The sequence below is a fragment of the Geotrypetes seraphini genome, chromosome 17 (assembly GCF_902459505.1).
Source record: "Geotrypetes seraphini chromosome 17, aGeoSer1.1, whole genome shotgun sequence".
NCBI lineage: Eukaryota > Metazoa > Chordata > Amphibia > Gymnophiona > Dermophiidae > Geotrypetes > Geotrypetes seraphini.
Window position 1 is genome coordinate 40,875,630 of NC_047100.1, and position 17,628 is coordinate 40,893,257.

Sequence of the window (17,628 nt, forward strand, 5' to 3'; positions counted from 1 at the left end):
CTTCTTTCATATGAGGAAAGACTAAAACGGTTAGGACTTTTCAGCTTGGAAAAGAGATGGCTAAGGGGAGATATGATTGAAGTCTACAAAATCCTGAGTGGAGTAGAACTTGTACAAGTGGATCGATTTTTCACTCTGTCAAAAATGACAAAGACTAGGGGGACACTCGACAAAGTTACAGGGAAATACTTTTAAAACCAATAGGAGGAAATGTTTTTTCACTGAGAGAATAGTTAAGCTCTAGAACGCGTTGCCTGAGGATGTGGTAAGAGCGGATAGCGTAGCTGGTTTTAAGAAAGGTTTGGACATGTTCCTGGAGGAAAAGTTCATAGTCTGCTATTGAGAAAGACATGGGGAAGCCACTGCTTGCCCTGAATCGGTAGCATGGACTATTGCTACTCCTTGGGTTTTGGCTAGGTACTAGTGACCTAGATTGGCCACCGTGAGAACGGGCTACTGGGCTTGATGGACCATTGGTATGACCCAGTAAGGCTATTCTTATTTTCTTATGAGCAACAGGCAGGAACAGTTGCTCGCTCTAGTGAAGATCTACAGAGATACGGAGTGGGGGTGGAGGGATGGAGCGAGCGTGGTGTGGTGGTGCAGGGCGGAGAGGTGCCAGTGCCCCTACTGACACGGCGTCCAGGGCGTCCCGGCATTCTGGTGTCTCAAGTCCACTGCTGCATACCTTTTAGAGAGCCGATCTTCGCCAGCAGTGAACAGCATGACTGATAGAAGGCTGTTCACCGGCCCCACAGCCTTCTTTTTGACATACTCCACCTATGCGGACAGGACGTTGCATCAGAAGGAAGGTGTGGGACCAGTGCATGCCGAGTGTATCAGTCACACTATTTGTTGCCAGCAAATATCAGCTCCCCAAAAGGTATGCAGCAGGAGAGATTTTGAGATTTTTAGCTGGTAGGCTTGGAGATCCCCACCCGCTACATATAGACGTGCTGCTATTGGATAGGCCTGAGGCCAAAGTGGGTGGGCCTGGGCTCACCCAAGCCTACTCCATTGGCAACAGCTGCAGAAATATTAACCTATGCATGGAATGTTATAACCGTATAGTGATAAATGTTTGAATAAAATTCATGGACTTTAAATGACACACAAGTGTTATTTGATCTTAGATTACACAGCCAGTTGAGTAACTTTCTTGGCAAGAGAATTTGTGCACCGATTGCCAAAGTACAACAAAAGAGGACAATCTTGACACTGCTAACATTTGGAAAGTTTGTGGACGCTTTTTTTTCCTTGTGGATTTTGCATTCGTTTTCACAGGGAAAGCACATTGCCTACTCATGACCCCCACTGTTACTCCAAAGGCAGCCTGCTAAGATAAAGCCAGACACAACGAGCTCTAGAAACTGAACCATGTAACCCGATGACAAAATAACTTCAAAAGTTAAAAAGTGTGTACATGTCGAGGAAAGAGACAAATAAGCTCTTTCACAGTGGGATCTGATAAGAAGCTTGCGAGGTTTGCATTTCAAGTAAACGGAGAGATGCGAGTCCCATAGGAGGCTTTTTTAGAACAGTGATTCTCTTTGGTTGCGACACACCCAACAGACACATGCATGTGAAATGCCAAACGCTAAAATTCACAGCTGGACACAGCATCTTTCATAACCCCCCTCCGTACGCCACTGCATCTCAGTAAGAGCAACACAAAATTCCTCCAGATTGGTAGGTAATAATAGTAATAATAATAATAACTTTATTCTTGTATACCGCATTACCATGGAAGTTCTATGCGGTTAACAGATGAAGAGACTGTACATTTACAGCGAAGTTACATTTTCGGCGATGCTACGTTTACATTTTTTGACGATACATTTACGGTGAAGTTATTTTACAGCTAGGTTACATTTGCAGAGTTCTTACATTTGCTGTAAGGTACATACAGCGGTGTTACTTATAGCAGTGTTACATACGGCGGTGATGAGCCTGGAGGTAAGTCGAGGTTAGAGGAGGAGGTAGGGAAGAGGGGGGGAGAAGTTAGAGGAATTTGTCAAAAAGGTAGGTTTTGATTGACTTCCTGAACATTTGATAGGGGGGGGAATTGGAGATGAGGGTTGTGAGGCATTTGTTCCATTTGCCCGCTTGGAATGCTAGTGATCTGTCGAGGAATTTCTTGTAGAGGCAGCCCTTCAGGGAAGGAAAGGAAAACAGGTAGGTGTTTCGTGTACGAGAGGGGCCAGCAATTTCAAGGTGCTCAGATAGGTAGATTGGTGAAGAGCCTGCTAAGGATTTGAAGCAGATGCAAGCGAATTTAAATTTGATTCTTGCTTCCACCGGCAGCCAGTGGAATTTAGTGTAATAGAGGCTAACGTGGTCATATTTTTTGTGGCCGAAGATGAGGCGGACGGCAGCATTTTGAACTATTCTTAAACGTTTGATGGTGTTTTTTTAGGATCCCAGGTATATGATGTTACAATAGTCCAGTATACTTAAGATTAGTGACTGGACCAGAAGACGGAAGGAGAGATGGTCGAAGTGGCGTTTAATGGTGCGAAGTTTCCAGAGGGAGCAGAAACATTTTTTGACCTGGGCACTAGTATGATCTTCGAAGGTCAGGCATCTGTCTAGGATGACTCCAAGGATTTTTATGGTGGGGTTGATGGGATAGTCTAGGCCGTTCAATTTCAGGGAAGTGTTTGTTAGTTTATGGGTAGGACTTGCCAGGAAAATTTTGGTTTTTTCGGTGTTCAATTTTAATTTGAATTGAGAGGTCCATAGTTCTAACTTGGTGAGGACAGAAGAGGTGAGTTGTTCCGTCTGTTGTGTGAATGAAGTTAGGGAAATGATAATGGTGATGTCATCTGCGTATATGAATGATTTTAGGTTTAAGTCGGCTAGTGTCCATGACAGAGGGGCCAAGTAAATGTTGGAAAGGGAGGGGGATAGGGGGGAGCCTTGTGGACCTGGTAGGTACGGTTAGGAAGCTTGAGAACCAGTTTAGTACTTGGCCGGTAATGCCGATGGAGTCAAGGCAACGGAGCAGGATGTCATGGTCAACCAGATTGAAGGTAGGTTGGAAGGGAGGTTTATGGGTTGAGCAATTTGCACTTTTTCCATCATATATACATAGAAATCACGCCTAAATGCAGACTCATTGTTATGGAATTGCCTTTAGATTGTAAGCCCTCCACAGACAGAAAAATGCCTACTCTATCTAAATATAACTCACTTTGAGGTATTGAAAAAGAGTGAGCAGAATATAAAAATGTGTGTGGACTCCTTAGGCCCCATTGCTAATGCCTGCTGCCTATTGGAGAACCCATATCTAACATAATAGATGATGGTAGATAATGGCCCGTATGGTCCATCCAGTCTGCCCAACAAGATAAACTCAAAGAATAAGGTATGCTATGATACTACATATGTATATTTCATCTTGATTTGTCCTTGCTAATTTCAGGATTGCATCCACGTCTTTTGCCCCCCAAAATTGTGCAATGTTTTACCCTGGGGCATAATCTTAATTTCAGTATATTCTTATTTGTTTGCACTCATAGAATACAAATCCAACAGGCACTCATCATTTTTGCTTGGGGAAAACAAGGCAAAAAGTATTACCAAGAAGACAGGTTGAGAAGTACATACCGTACTTACAGTGGGACACAATGGCATATTTCTCCTTCCCTCCATTCACAGACTTGGGCAGGTCTATTTAGGGGTCTTAGCTAAAATAGCCATGGTGAAGGGTGTCTTGCGAGGGTATCAGGAGATATGACAGTAGGAGTCTGGGCGGCTGGGCAGAGTGTAGATAGTGACTGATGGATTATGTGAGAAGTCATTGGGACATTTGTTATTTCCGAAGATGTGAGGGTGATGTCAGATGGTGTATATGTGTGTGTGTTGGGGATGTGTGCACATTGGCAATGGGTGCCAGGAGCTCTATATAGTTATGTTGATGTGTGTGTATATAAATGGGAGGGTCTGTCTGTCTGTAGGCATGCATGCTTCTCTTTTTCTTGTACTCACTCCCTGTCCTTCGTACCCTCTTGCAATATTCTCTCTACCAGTCCCTCCTTCCCTTCCACCTAACCGTGCATTTTCTTCCCCACTTTCTCCTGCACTGCCTCCCCCCCCCACACACACACTGATGAAGGCCCTCCCCAACGAAAGCACTGCGAACCGAATTGGCCCGGCTCCCTACCCCGCTCCAGCAAAAACGGCAGGAGGAATGCCCACTTCCTCCTGCCATGCCACGTCACCCCCACTGCGAAAGAAAATTGGCAGGAGGGATGCCTACTCCCTCCTGCCAATGCTATCCCCCTCCCCCCTACGGCTGCAATACGGGAAGTCCTACTTCCGCACCAGGCTCCCCCCTCAAACCTCTCTTACCCTCACCCTTTCCCTCCAAATAAAAAAGCAGGAGGGATACCCCAGGTACATTAGATAGATTTTGAGCCCACCAGAACTGATAGGGAAAATGCTTGAAGTACCTGAATGTAAACCACTTTGAGTGTGGTTGCAAAACTACAAAAAAGGCGGTATACAAGTCCCAATCCCTTTCCCTGATGTCATAATGCCTCATTCCATCAATGCCTAAAAGCCAACTTCATCAGTGATGTCACAATGACTTCATTGTTCTGTACTTGGCTCACTTCTGATACTAAATTGGAGGAGAGTGTGGCACAGTGGTTTAAAGCTACAGTCTCAGCACCCTGAGGTTGTGGGTTCAAACCCCACGCTGCTCCTTGTGACCCTGGCCAAGTCACTTAATCCTCCAGTGCCCCAGGTACATTAGAATATATTGTGAGCCCACTGGGATAGATAGGGAAAATGCTTGAAATGTATGTAAATCACTGAGTGTGGTTGTATAACTACAGAAAGGTAATATACAAGTCCCAGGCCCTTATAATGAATGCAAGGTGCTGAAACAGGGCAAAAACAGCAGATCTGTGTGAAAACACACTTAGGTGCCCATTTATAGAATAGCAACTAAGTGTTTCTGTGCAGATCTGCAAAGGAGGGGCATTTCCTTAAAATGTATGCTGTGTTCTGGAAATTGAGGGATCCTTGCATGTCAGGTTTCAGTTTGTGTAACCCCTCACACTCTCAGGTGATAGCAAAAGCTAGAAGGATGCTAGGGTGCATAGGGAGAGGTACGGCCAGTAGGAACAAGGAGGTATTGATGCCCCTGGATAAGACTTTGGTGAGACCTCATTTAGAATTGTGTACAATTCTGGAGTCAGCACCTTCAAAAAGGATGGAGTCAGTCCAGAGGAAGTCTACTAAAATGGTATGTGGTCTTCGTTATAAGGCGTATAGAGACAGACTTAAAGATCTCAAAATATTTACTTTGGAAATGCGGAAGAGGAGAGATATGAAAGGGACATTTAATGCCTAAGTTGCATAAATGCGCATGAGGCGAGACTCATTCAATTGAAAGGAAGCTCTAGTCTAGAATGAGGGGGCATAGGATGACTATTACATTACATTACATTAGGGATTTCTATTCCGCCATTACCTTGCAGTTCAAGGCGGATTACAAAAGAATTATCCAAGATGTATTACAACAAGAACTTGCCAAAAAAAAAAAAAAAAAAAAATTGGTCATTTTCAAAAAGAGTAAGAAATGGGTAAGGTTATTTGTAAGGGGATAGATTCAGAAGTAACCTCAGAAAATACTTTTTCACAGAAAGGGTGGTGAATGTGTAGAATGGCCTCCCGGTAGAGATGGTGGAGACAAAAAATGTATCCGAATTCAACAAAGCTTGGGACAAGTACGTTGGATCTCTAAGAGAGAGAAAGACATAGTAGATGTCATGGGTAGGCAGACTAGAAAGGCCGGATGATCTTTAGTTGCCTTCATTTAGCTCCGTTTCTGTGTTTCTATGAATCCTGGTACTAAACGCTGTTCTATAAAGCAGTTCCGGAGACCCCCAACCAGTCAGGTTTTCAAGCTATCCCTAATGAATATGCATGAGGCAGATTTGCATATAATAGAAGTTAACTTTTATGCATATTCATTAGGGATAGCTTGAAAACCCCGACTGGCTGGGGGGGGGGTCCCCCAGGACAGGTTTAAGAACCACTGCTATAAAGGATGCCAGTCCCATCATAGAATACCATTCAGCTCCACAGGAAGTGACATCAGAGGGAAAGCTGAGACCAGCGCAAGCAGGTGCTGCTTCCTGCCAGCAAAGATTTGAAGAGGTACACAGGGGGAGGACGTGTGTGGCAGGGAAGAGTTGGGGCGGGGGGCACACGGCATCACTACACCACTTCTCAGGACCTGCCCTGCCAGTCTCGGGGCAGAGCATGCAGATCTCTCATGCATATGCCTAATGGATTCTTGAAAACCTGACTGGCTAGGCGTGACCCAAGGACTGAGTAGCGAACCACTGCTCAGAGTGCATGCATTTTTCCCGCTCTATTTCTACAAGAAAACTGCTCACACCACCTGGCTTATAAAGTCTAGAATGCTGCCAAATGACATCCCAGGGCTGCCCGAGCCAATCAAATTCCATTCCATCTGAGGTCATTTCTGGCACATTTTCTAGCATGGGCTGGGGAACAGCCTACAGACATTTAAAAACATTGGTGTAATGATTTTGGATGATGAACTTAATCACTACCTTTGAAACAGTGAGTGGAGATTTTGTTTAAAGGGTGTGGACAACGTGGAATTTTTATTTTTCAAGAATTTGTTGCAGGGTTGGACTGAAAAGGGGAACGTTACTTACAAATTTGGCACTTCTAGAGAATTTTCTTAATCTTAAGAGGAAAATAGAAAACATTCTCTGCTGTTGAAATATTCTATCCTGAAAATACTGTGCAAGATTACACATTTTTTCATAAAGGAAATAAAAAATATAGCCTTTGATGTTTTTCCTTCCACTGTGAAAATTTACTTACATTTCTGTTTTAATGGACCGTCCCGATAACCCAACTTGTGAAAAATAATGGTTTGTACTTTGTGTAATCACCTAGACTCATTTGTCTTTGTACCATATATACTCAAATATACAATGGACCAAAAATAGGTGTCTTGGTTTATATTCACCCCTCTCCCGAACCTGTTGCAGGCCTCTGCCAGGTCTGCCGTGAGACTTGGTGGTTCAGGACAGGAGGGATCCCTTCCATTTCCTGTCCTAGACGTCACTATTAACTTTTACCTCCCTCCCCCTCCCCGGTGTAACTTTTAAATCCCTGGTGATCCAGCAGTGGGCCGGGACAACAGAGATCCCTCCCGTCCCTGTCCCAGCCAATTGTAAGAATTTTTACATACCTCCTGCCTCCCTCGCAAACCTTTAGAATCCCTGGTGGTCCAGCAGTGAGCCGTGACAGGAGCGACCTTCCTTCACTCCTGTCCATGCAGAGCGGAACTCAAGGCAGCCAATCAGGTAGCAGCTCTGCACGGGCAGGAGCGAAGGTCACTCCTTCTGCGGTTCACCGCTGGACCACCCGGGATTCTAAAGGTACACGGGGGAGGCGGGAGAGAGGTCAAAAGTCCTAGACTACCTGAAGAAATACGGAATGTCCTCAGTTGTTGGAAAAAGTGTCTGGCATGTTTGGGGACTGATGAAATAGTCCAGTGGTAAGTGCAACAGACCATGATTCTGGAGAATTGGGTTCAGTTCCCACCACAGCCCTCAATGATCCTGGGCAAGCCACCCAACCCTCCATTGCCCCAGATTTAAAAAAAAAAAAAAAGAGACTATGAGCCCACTAGGGACAGAGAAAGTACTTAGTAGATAAGGACAGGTTGTTCACCCTCTCCAAGATAGGGAGAACGAGAGGGCACTCTCTAAAGTTAAAAGGGGATAGATTCCGTACGAATGTAAGAAAGTTCTTCTTCACTAAGAGAGTGGTAGAAAACTGGAACGCTCTTCCGGAGTCTGTCGTAGAGGAAAACACCCTCCAGGGATTCAAGACAAAGTTAGACAAGTTCCTGCTGAACCAGAACGTACGCAGGTAGGTCTAGTCTCTGTTCTTATCTACCTGCCCATAACATGGACAGCATTGCATGCATCCAGTAACATTATAGAAATGATTATTGGCAGAAGCAGGTTAGAAGTTTGTCACATAGATTTGAAGGCTCTCTCACTCACCCACTCCAAGTCCTTTTTCTCACTGCAATTGCACCGATGCCGACGATTGCCTTCAGAAAGCACAGCCAAATCGCCCTACAAGGAAGAAGAAATCTGAGTCTATCCGGCTTCATCCCATATCCTTGCACTTACAAATCCATGTTCTGTGAAATCTATGCACAGAGTATTAACCACTGAATAGTAACATAGTAGATGACGGCAGATAAAGACCCGAATGGTCCATCCAGTCTGCCCAACCTGATTCCATTTAAATTTTTTCTTTTTAGCTATTTCTGGGCAAGGATCCAAAGCTTTACCCGGTACTGTGCTTGGGTTCCAACTGCCGAAATCTCTGTTAAGACTTACTCCAGCCCATCTACACCCTCCCAGCCATTGAAGCCCTCCCCTGCCCATCCTCCTCCAAACGGCCATGCACAGACACAGACCGTACAAGTCTGCCCAGTAACTGGCCTAGTTCAATCTTTAATATTATTTTCTGATTCTAAATCTTCTGTGTTCATCCCACGCTTCTTTGAACTCAGTCACAGTTTTACTCTCCACCACCTCTCTCGGGAGCGCATTCCAGGCATCCACCACCCTCTCCGTAAAGTAGAATTTCCTAACATTGCCCCTGAATCTACCACCCCTCAACCTCAAATTATGTCCTCTGGTTTTACCATTTTCCTTTCTCTGGAAAATATTTTGTTCTACGTTAATACCCTTCAAGTATTTGAACGTCTGAATCATATCTCCCCTGTCTCTCCTTTCCTCTAGGGTATACATATTCAGGGCTTCCAGTCTCTCCTCATAGACGGCAATGTTCAGCCTGATGAATTTACCTGGGTAACTGCTTACCTTTGAAAATTGTCCACTCTCTACATTTCTTCAGAGGCATTAAAAAAAGTGTCTTTCACTTGTAGAGCCAAACGATATCTACATTTTTCTAAATTTATACTCAAATGCACCATCTAAAAAAAAAAAACCTCACTATTTTTGGGCCTTTATTCCTTGGGATGGTCCACCCCTGGCATCTCTGTATGGAGTTATAGTACCTGATCCGTGTAAAAGTATTATAGAGTCAAATGAAAACCAGAATGCTGTCATTAACCCGGGGGTTTGATGCTCGACTCTAACAGTTTTGTATCGCTAAGTAGGTGATTTGTCTGAAAAACAAATAAGAGTGGAAGGCCTATTTCCCAGTGCCACTCTCAGCACACATGTTTTCTCTTATGTTCCCAGGCAGCTGAATTGCTTCCAGACCTGTTTAATCTCTGTCAAAATGTTAGTTTTTGATACAGGAGGTTCCCTATGTTTCCTCCCTGCGAGTTTCCACATCCGAAATGTAATGAAAGAAAAACCAGCAACGGGGTGGTGCCTGAGATAGAAGGGTGCAAGCCAGGCCCGCTGTGAATTCATGGGAGAATCTCCGAGGCCAACTTTCTGGCCATTTGAAATATTGATCATGAGATCTGCTTTTTTTTTTTCTTTAGGTGTAAAACATTGGATATAATAGTGGAATAATCAGTAGACCGTAGGGCTCCTTTTCAAAAAAGAAAAACATTCCCCAAATGGCCAAAAGTAACATTTGGATGTTTTTCTTGCTAAAACGTCTAAATCACTATTTTTAACCCCCATATTTTAGATGGTTTTCTATGCAGTTCCTCTGCAGTGCATCAAAATCTCAAAGGAACGTGTTGGGGGTGTGGTTTAGGTGGGACTAGGGAGGGGCTTATGATCTGGTTGTTTTTCTGCAATAATGGAAGATTGTAGAAATCTTCCAGGGCAAAAAAAAAAAAATGGATGTTTGAGGCTAGACCTGTTTCAAAAACAAATAAGTGCCATAAAGGTGGCCAAACTGACCAAATAACCACTGGATGGATTAAGACATGAACCACTATTACTTCCCCAGTGGTCACCGACCTTCTCCTACCACCCAAAGATGTGAAAGAAACAGTTCATACCACCCTGTTTGATAGCTTCAGATGTTATGGCCAATCCTATTAGAGCAGCAAGCAGATTCCTGGAGTAGCCTAGTGGACTATAGACATAGACAGTGAGACCTAGGCCCATATCCCAGTCTACCTAGTACACTTAAGAACATAAGAAGTTGCCTCCACTGGGTCAGACCGAGGTCCATCTTGCCCAGCGGTCCGCTCCCGCGGCGGCCCATCAGGTCCGTGACCTGTGAAGTGGTTTCTGACCACTTCTATAACCTACCTCAATTTTATCTGTACCCCTTTATCCTCCAGGAACCTGTCCAAACCCTCCTTGAACCCCTGTACAGAGTTCCGGCCTATCACATCTTCCGGAAGCGCGTTCCATGTGTCCACCACCCTCTGTGTAAAAAAGAACTTCCTAGCATTTGTTCTAAACCTGTCCCCTTTCAATTTCTCCGAGTGACCCCTAGTGCTTGTGGCTCCCCACAGTTTGAAGAATCTATCCTTATTCACTTTCTCTATGCCCTTAAGGATTTTGAAGGTTTCTATCATGTCCCCTCTAAGTCTCCTCTTCTCCAGGGAGAACAGTCCCAGCATTTTTAACCTGTCGGCGTATGAAAAATTTTCCATACCTTTTATCAGTTTAGTCGCCCTCCTCTGCACTCCCTCGAGTACCGCCATGTCCTTCTTGAGGTACGGTGACCAGTATTGAACACAGTACTCCAGGTGCGGTCGCACCATTGCGCGGTACAGCGGCATGATGACTTCCTTCGTCCGGGTTGTGATACCCTTTTTGATGATGCCCAGCATTCTGTTAGCTTTCTTTGAGGCTGTCGCACATTGCGCCGATGGTTTCAGTGATGTGTCGACCATCACCCCCAGGTCCCTTTCCAGGTTACTCACCCCTAGCAGTGTTCCCCCCATTTTGTAGCTGAACATCGGGTTCTTTTTCCCTACATGCATGACCTTGCATTTCTCTACGTTAAAACTCATTTGCCACTTTTTTGCCCAGTCTTCCAGTCTCGTTAGGTCCCTTTGCAGGTCTTCGCAGTCTTCCGTGTTTCTAACCCTGCTGCAGAGTTTGGTGTCATCAGCAAATTTGATAACCTCACATTTAGTCCCTATCTCCAGATCATTGATAAATATGTTGAACAGTAGGGGTCCCAGCACCGACCCCTGCGGAACTCCGCTCGTGACCCATTGCCAATCTGAGTATTTGCCCTTTACTCCAACCCTTTGTTTCCTGCCCGCCAACCAGTGTTTGATCCATCGGTAGATATCCCCTTGCACCCCGTGGTTCCACAGCTTTTTAAGTAGCCGTTCATGAGGTACCTTGTCGAAGGCTTTTTGGAAGTCAAGGTAAATGATGTCTATGGATTCCCCCTTATCCATCTGACTGTTTATTCCCTCAAAGAAGTACAGTAAATTCGTGAGGCATGACCTTCCCTTGCAGAAGCCATGCTGGCTCTCCTTCAGTTGTCCATTGTTTTCTATGTGTTCGCAGATTGTGTCCTTTACCATTGCTTCCATCATCTTTCCTGGAACCGAGGTCAAGCTCACAGGCCTGTAGTTCCCCGGGTCACCCCTTGATCCCTTCTTAAAGAAGGGATCACTTGTGGTGATAAGAGTAAGTTCTCCAAAACCGACTGTACCTACATAAAGATGATACCTCTAGGCTTAAGGGTTATTGTGATATACAGATGGGTACAGTAAGTTTTGGGTGTTTTTTTGGAGGGCTCACCATACAATATAAGGGGGTTATAATGAGATGTGTATCTGGGACTTTATATGTGAAGTTCACTGCAGTGCCCCCTAGGGTGCTCCACTGCTCTGCTGGGATGTCAGTGTGGCAGTCTACTAATGGTGGCGCCTCCTACATCCCAATGGTTTGTGCGCATTTTTCTTTTAGATGTGTTGTGTGTGGGTTTTTTTAATGGTCCCTAACAGATAGATGCACTAAACTCAAAAATATCTAAAAGTAGTTATTTTCAAAACAAAAGGTTGAACGTTTGTCTGGTTTGAAAGTGGTAATTTTCTGTACTGGATTTCTGGAAGGTTTTCCCAAAATGGCCAAAACTGGATTTAGATGAAAATGCCCCTCTGTACACAATGGAAAATCTCCTATGTTTTTTTTGGGGGGGATGGATCAGATCAGTTTGACAAGAATGACCAAAGTAACTAAACAGAATGAGCTGATAATTGAGTTGATTGACTGGAATGTGTGTTGGAAAGTGTTGGTTGGGTTGGAGTCAATTGGATACATTGCACTAAATGAAGGAAATGAATTTCACAGATGAATAGCAGAGTATAAAGGATTAAACAGAGTGAAACTGAGTACTTATGGGGAAATAAATCGCATTGTTTGGATAATGGAAATATAGGTCAACAACCAAGTTATAGGTGGTACATTTAGTCAAATAAAAAGGTATCTTTGACAAGGTTTTGAGACTTTTCAATCTACATCAGGTCAGTGAAGAAAACAAGTTACACTGGGTTTAAATCAAACTAATTCATCCAGATGTAACAGGATGAAATACATTTTTTAAGCACTTACAGGGGAGAGGCAGGAGGGAAAAGTGTAGTTACTTACCTGTAACGTAGGTTCTCCGTGGACAGCAGGATAGTCAGCCACATATGGCCGTACTTTATCTAAAACCTTGTTTCCTCAACTTCACCTGCTTGCAGTAACTACACTTTCTCCTAGGACAAGCAGGATGAGTCAGCCACATATGGGTGACTCCCTAGCCGAGGGATGTACCGACTGGACCTGCGCCTTAGCGCTCTGTGCATCCCTCGCCTGGCTGTGGAGGCCGAGCCGGGCAGGGTAATCAGGCGAAGCAGGTGAAGTTGAGGAAACAAGGTTTTAGATAAAGTGCGGCCATATGTGGCTGACTCATCCTGCTTGTCCTAGGAGAATGCTTAGAGCTGCTCAGAGACTGGGCCCATACACAGAGCCTGTGAGCTGCAGGGAGATCAAAAAGATGAGACAGAGGGCTGGATTCTCAAAACTTACTGGGCCTTTAATGATGGTCGCTAAACCGGTTCCAGCCAGTTTAGCATCCCAATATTTTACCGCCCGATTATCAGAACGACTCACCGTGGTCTTTTCCAAGCTTCCTAGCGGCCTCCAACTCTGCCATTCAAATGTAGTACAATGAGGTGATAAAAATGATAGTAAAATGGGCTCATTAATATTTAAATGAGCACTCCAGGCGATTTTCCATCATCGCTGGGCGATTCTACAAACAAAGCGTTGGCTTTTAATAGTCAAAAATTACTGGCTGGTTCGGGGATGCTGGTACTTGTTTCTGACTGTGGCTCATGATAAAAAAAATTTTAAAAACCAACACTAGTCACATAAATTATAGTAATATAGTGATGGGAAAAAATTTCAAAAGTGGCATGGTGGTTAGAGCTACAGCCTCAGCACTCTGAGGTTGTGGGTTTAAATCCCCTTCTGCCTCTTGTGACCCAGGGTAAGTCACTTATTCCTCCACTATCCCAGATACATTTGATAGACTGAGCCTGCCAGGACAGATAGGGGAAAATGCTTGAGTACCTGATTTGTAACCCATTCTTAGCTCCTGTGGGAGGATGGGCTTAAAAATCAAATAAATAAAGTGTATTAGAGGCATGTATTAAAGGTGTGTCTAATGCGAGCCGGCAATTGCACTTCCCCTCCATTCAATAGCGCTGGCACACCTATGATTGACACAACGATGTAGCACTGCTGGTAGTTCTCTGCCCCTCCTATCCACCCATGCCTCTTTCTGTGGACTATTCTGCATATGTGCTGATTGCTACCACCAGCGACTGATCTCATGTAAATTTGGCGAACCTCCGTGAGCCTCATTTGCATGCATGGTTCTTCAAAAATGACTCATCTTTCGTGAATCTTTAGATATACGTCTGCTACAGCGACCCGTTGGATTTTACCAGTGATGTTAGAGAACCCGGCCCCCAGACAGTCTGAAAGAGGAAGGAAGCTTGGGGGAAGCTGCACTTGATAGCAGCTGTCTCACTAAGAGACCCAGGCCCGTTATTGTGAGCTATAGGAGAGCAGAGAGATTAAGGCAGCACGAGGAATTGGTGAAGAAATGGTGTGAGGCTGCTGAGTGAAAATTTGTATGACAGCTCTGGAGTTTGTGTGTGTGTGTGTGTAGAAGGCATGAATATTTTTTGAAATAATACTCCCAGTAAATGTTTGATTTCATGAGAAATGCTGCAAATTAAACCTGCTTATGAGCTATTGAGCTGAGGTGTGTAATGAGAAGGCTTTGAAGGAGGATACAGCTGAGTTTATGTGAGTTGTAGGTCAAGAGTTTATCTGATACCTGCTAGTTCTCATGATTTATTGATATTTAAATTAAGTTCGGAGTTATATTTCATTAAGAACTTTTAAAGCGCGTTTCAGAATTTAAACTGGATTTTTGTGACTCCTGTTGCTACAAAGAAGTGTTAAGTACTGGGAAATAGAGAATTCTAATCCCTTCACTGTGTAACATAGGCAGCGGAATACTGTTTTGGTGGGTGGGGGGTGAGGGGCAAAGGCTCTACCCTAGCCAGCAGAATCCTGAGGCTCCCGACTCCCCCACCACCTCCTCCCAGCACTATACTTTTTAAATGTTTGGGCAGTCGCCACACAGCGTCAATGAAATGCCTGCCCCCAAAAGTAGAACGAAGGTTCCAGGGCAGGCCGGCTTATTGATGCTGCAAAGATTTAAAAGTACAGCACCGGGAGGGGGTGGGTAAGTGGGAACCGACCTGCGACCACCAATCTTTGAGGAGGCCATGGCCCCTGTGGCCTCCCCCATTCCAACGCCCATGCTGTGTAAGATCACTGATGCAACTCAGATTACCCAATATTATTGGTGTTTAAAGCAAAGGTTTTGTATTTAATTTAGTATTCAGATGTTTTTCTGCTGGAGTGCATTCCTGCAGTCTTTTCTGGTTACTAATCTGCTGAGACCTTAACCAGTATACACAGTTGTGTGGAAAATCTGAGACCCCTTTTTGAAAGCTAAATCTTATTTGAAAACTGAAGGTCTAAAGCCTTAAGAGTCATCTCTTTTCTGAGAATTCTAAGATCTGTGGTACAGAGCTGTTTCCAGTCATTATTCCTGATATGTACTAACAGGCTCTATTTGAGGAAGCTGTGAGACTTGGAGGTGATTACTGAGGAGTTTCATTATTTCTGAATCATCTGAATCAAAATACTTGGATATACAGATAAAGCTGAGGTGGTTCAGATATTGTGTGAATGTGTGTGCTGAAACTCTGTGAGCTGATTTCATATTAGAAACATTTCTTTTTTCACGGGGGGGGGGAGGTGGGGGGGGGGAATCCTGGAAGAATCAGCTCAAAGATAAAATTATCTCTTCTTATGCACTTGAAAGGGCCTTATGTGCCTAAGCCAATCAGGGCCTTAGGCCCTCCCAGTGCATCCCAGAATGCACCAGGAAGGGGAAGGCCTGCCATTTAGAAGAGGCAGGCCTGCTGGCAGGTGGGAATATGAATCCTTCCTGCCAGTCTTCATTAGAAGGGACAGGGCATGGGGGGGAAGGCAGTGGTGTCTGAGGCAGGAGGGAGTGGGCATCCCTCCTGCTGATTTTTCCCTTTGTATTGGGGGGCCATGGATGGCTTGGGACGGGATCAGTAGGAGGGAGGCACAGGAATGTGGGAGGGTGGTGGTGATGGCCCAAGGCAGGAGGGAGTGGGCATCCCTCCTACCGAGACTACCGGGGGGGGGGGGGAGTGTTAGGAGAGGGGAGGAGTCCAGCATGGAATTCCTGGCATGACTTTCTTTTTTTTTTTAATGGGCACAGATATATGTGTGTAACTCATGCACATTTGTGGCCATTAAAAAAAGAAAAGATGCTTTTCCTGCCCTAAACAGCTGAGCGGCAGAGGAAGCCCCAAAGTCCTGCGATTGTGAATGGGGGGGAAGAGGAAACAGTCCACGCAGTAAGGGACAGGTCAGAGAGAATATTGAGGAGGGAGGACTACTTGATGGCAGTGACAAGGGAGGGTTAGTATACGGCTCCAGAAAAAGGAGGACGGATTGAGACATTCAGGTTTTACTTCTACTGAAAGCAATGGAAGTAAAACTCGGATATCTCAATCCGCCTACCTTTTTCTGGAGCCATATGTAACCCTAAGGGAGATTGTGTAGAGGTTAGAATCATCACAGAATTACGATAAACTGGGGGCTTAGATTACATCGTTTTGCGGGGGAAGAAAAAAATTCTATCACCAATGTTAATTATGTAAACTGGCAAAGCCTTCTACATTTCACACAAGCTGTTTTTTGGGCCTGGCAGTTTTTCTCCTGTTCTTTCTACACTTCCAGGTTGATTGGAAACAGCCATTATCAGGCACCATGAACAGTCATTTGCAAAATAGCCAGGGGCTTTTAGCCATTTGTAATCCAGCAGCCTGTCTAGCTAAGTCATCAAAGTGGCAATCCTCAGCCAAGACCACCCGTCCTACGTGCCTTAAAAGGACACAGTTCCACTAGAATGATTGTTTTCGCTGAAGAAAACAAAACACTTAGGAATAGGAGCCAAATGTATGTTGATGGTAATGGTCAAGGTTCCCATACTGATATCAAAGAGGAAGCCGGTTTTCACCATCCCCATTATCAAGCCAATCTGATACCCGTTCTCACGCTAGTGACTTACATCATCAACCCAAACCTACTGAGGGTTCAGAGCTAGTGCTTCCTGCTCTGTGTGGCCTAGTGAAAGATAAGATTGTGAAAAGAAACAGGTGGCAGGGTGAAGACTAGAGAATGAGCCACATACGTAGCCTTAACACTGTACATGTTCACTGACAGTCTGGGAGATTATGAACGAGAATAATTAAAGGCTAGCAGAACATTGGTCTCTTAATTATGTCTTCGGAGGTGGTGTTTAACTACTTATAGCGCTGAAAAGCGTATGCAACACTGTACATTTTGACATTTATAGATGGTCCCTGCTCAGAAGAGCTTACAATCTAACTTGGGCAGGCAGACATGACTTAGAGGGTTGGGGATACAGAAGCCAAGGTGAGAGGAGTTAGGGGTCAAAAGCACTCTCAAAGAGGTGGGCTTATAACTGGGCCTTGAACACTGCCAGAGAAGGAGCCCGCCATAGGGATTCGGGTGGCTTGTTCCAAGCATACAGCGCAGCAAGGTAGAAGGGATCTATATATTTGAAGTTGCAGGTTACTGGTACTAAAGCAAGGATCCTGCCTCTCTGAAATGAAGGAGCAGCTGCTCTAGCTAAGCTGAGAGAACATTCAAGTTCCTGAAATATCTAGACAACTGACCTATTCTTCTCTCTCGTACTCATTCACTCTTTCCGCTCTTAAGTCCAATTATTCTGTACCTTCTCTAATCTTTTGTAAACCGCATAGAACTTCACGGTATTGCGGTATATAAACTGTTGTTATTATTTTATATACCGCCTATCAAGGTTTATTTATCTAAGCGGCTTTACGATCAGATACTCAAGTATTTTCAAGGTAGAATTGTAAATGACAGCAAATAAAGCCCAGGAAGGCCCATCTAGTTTCCCAGTGGGGGTGGTTAGGATTGGAACGGCTGTGCAGATTGCTCCCCACCTCCCCCATGCCTTTGTTTAGGGTGGTAATTACCTCTC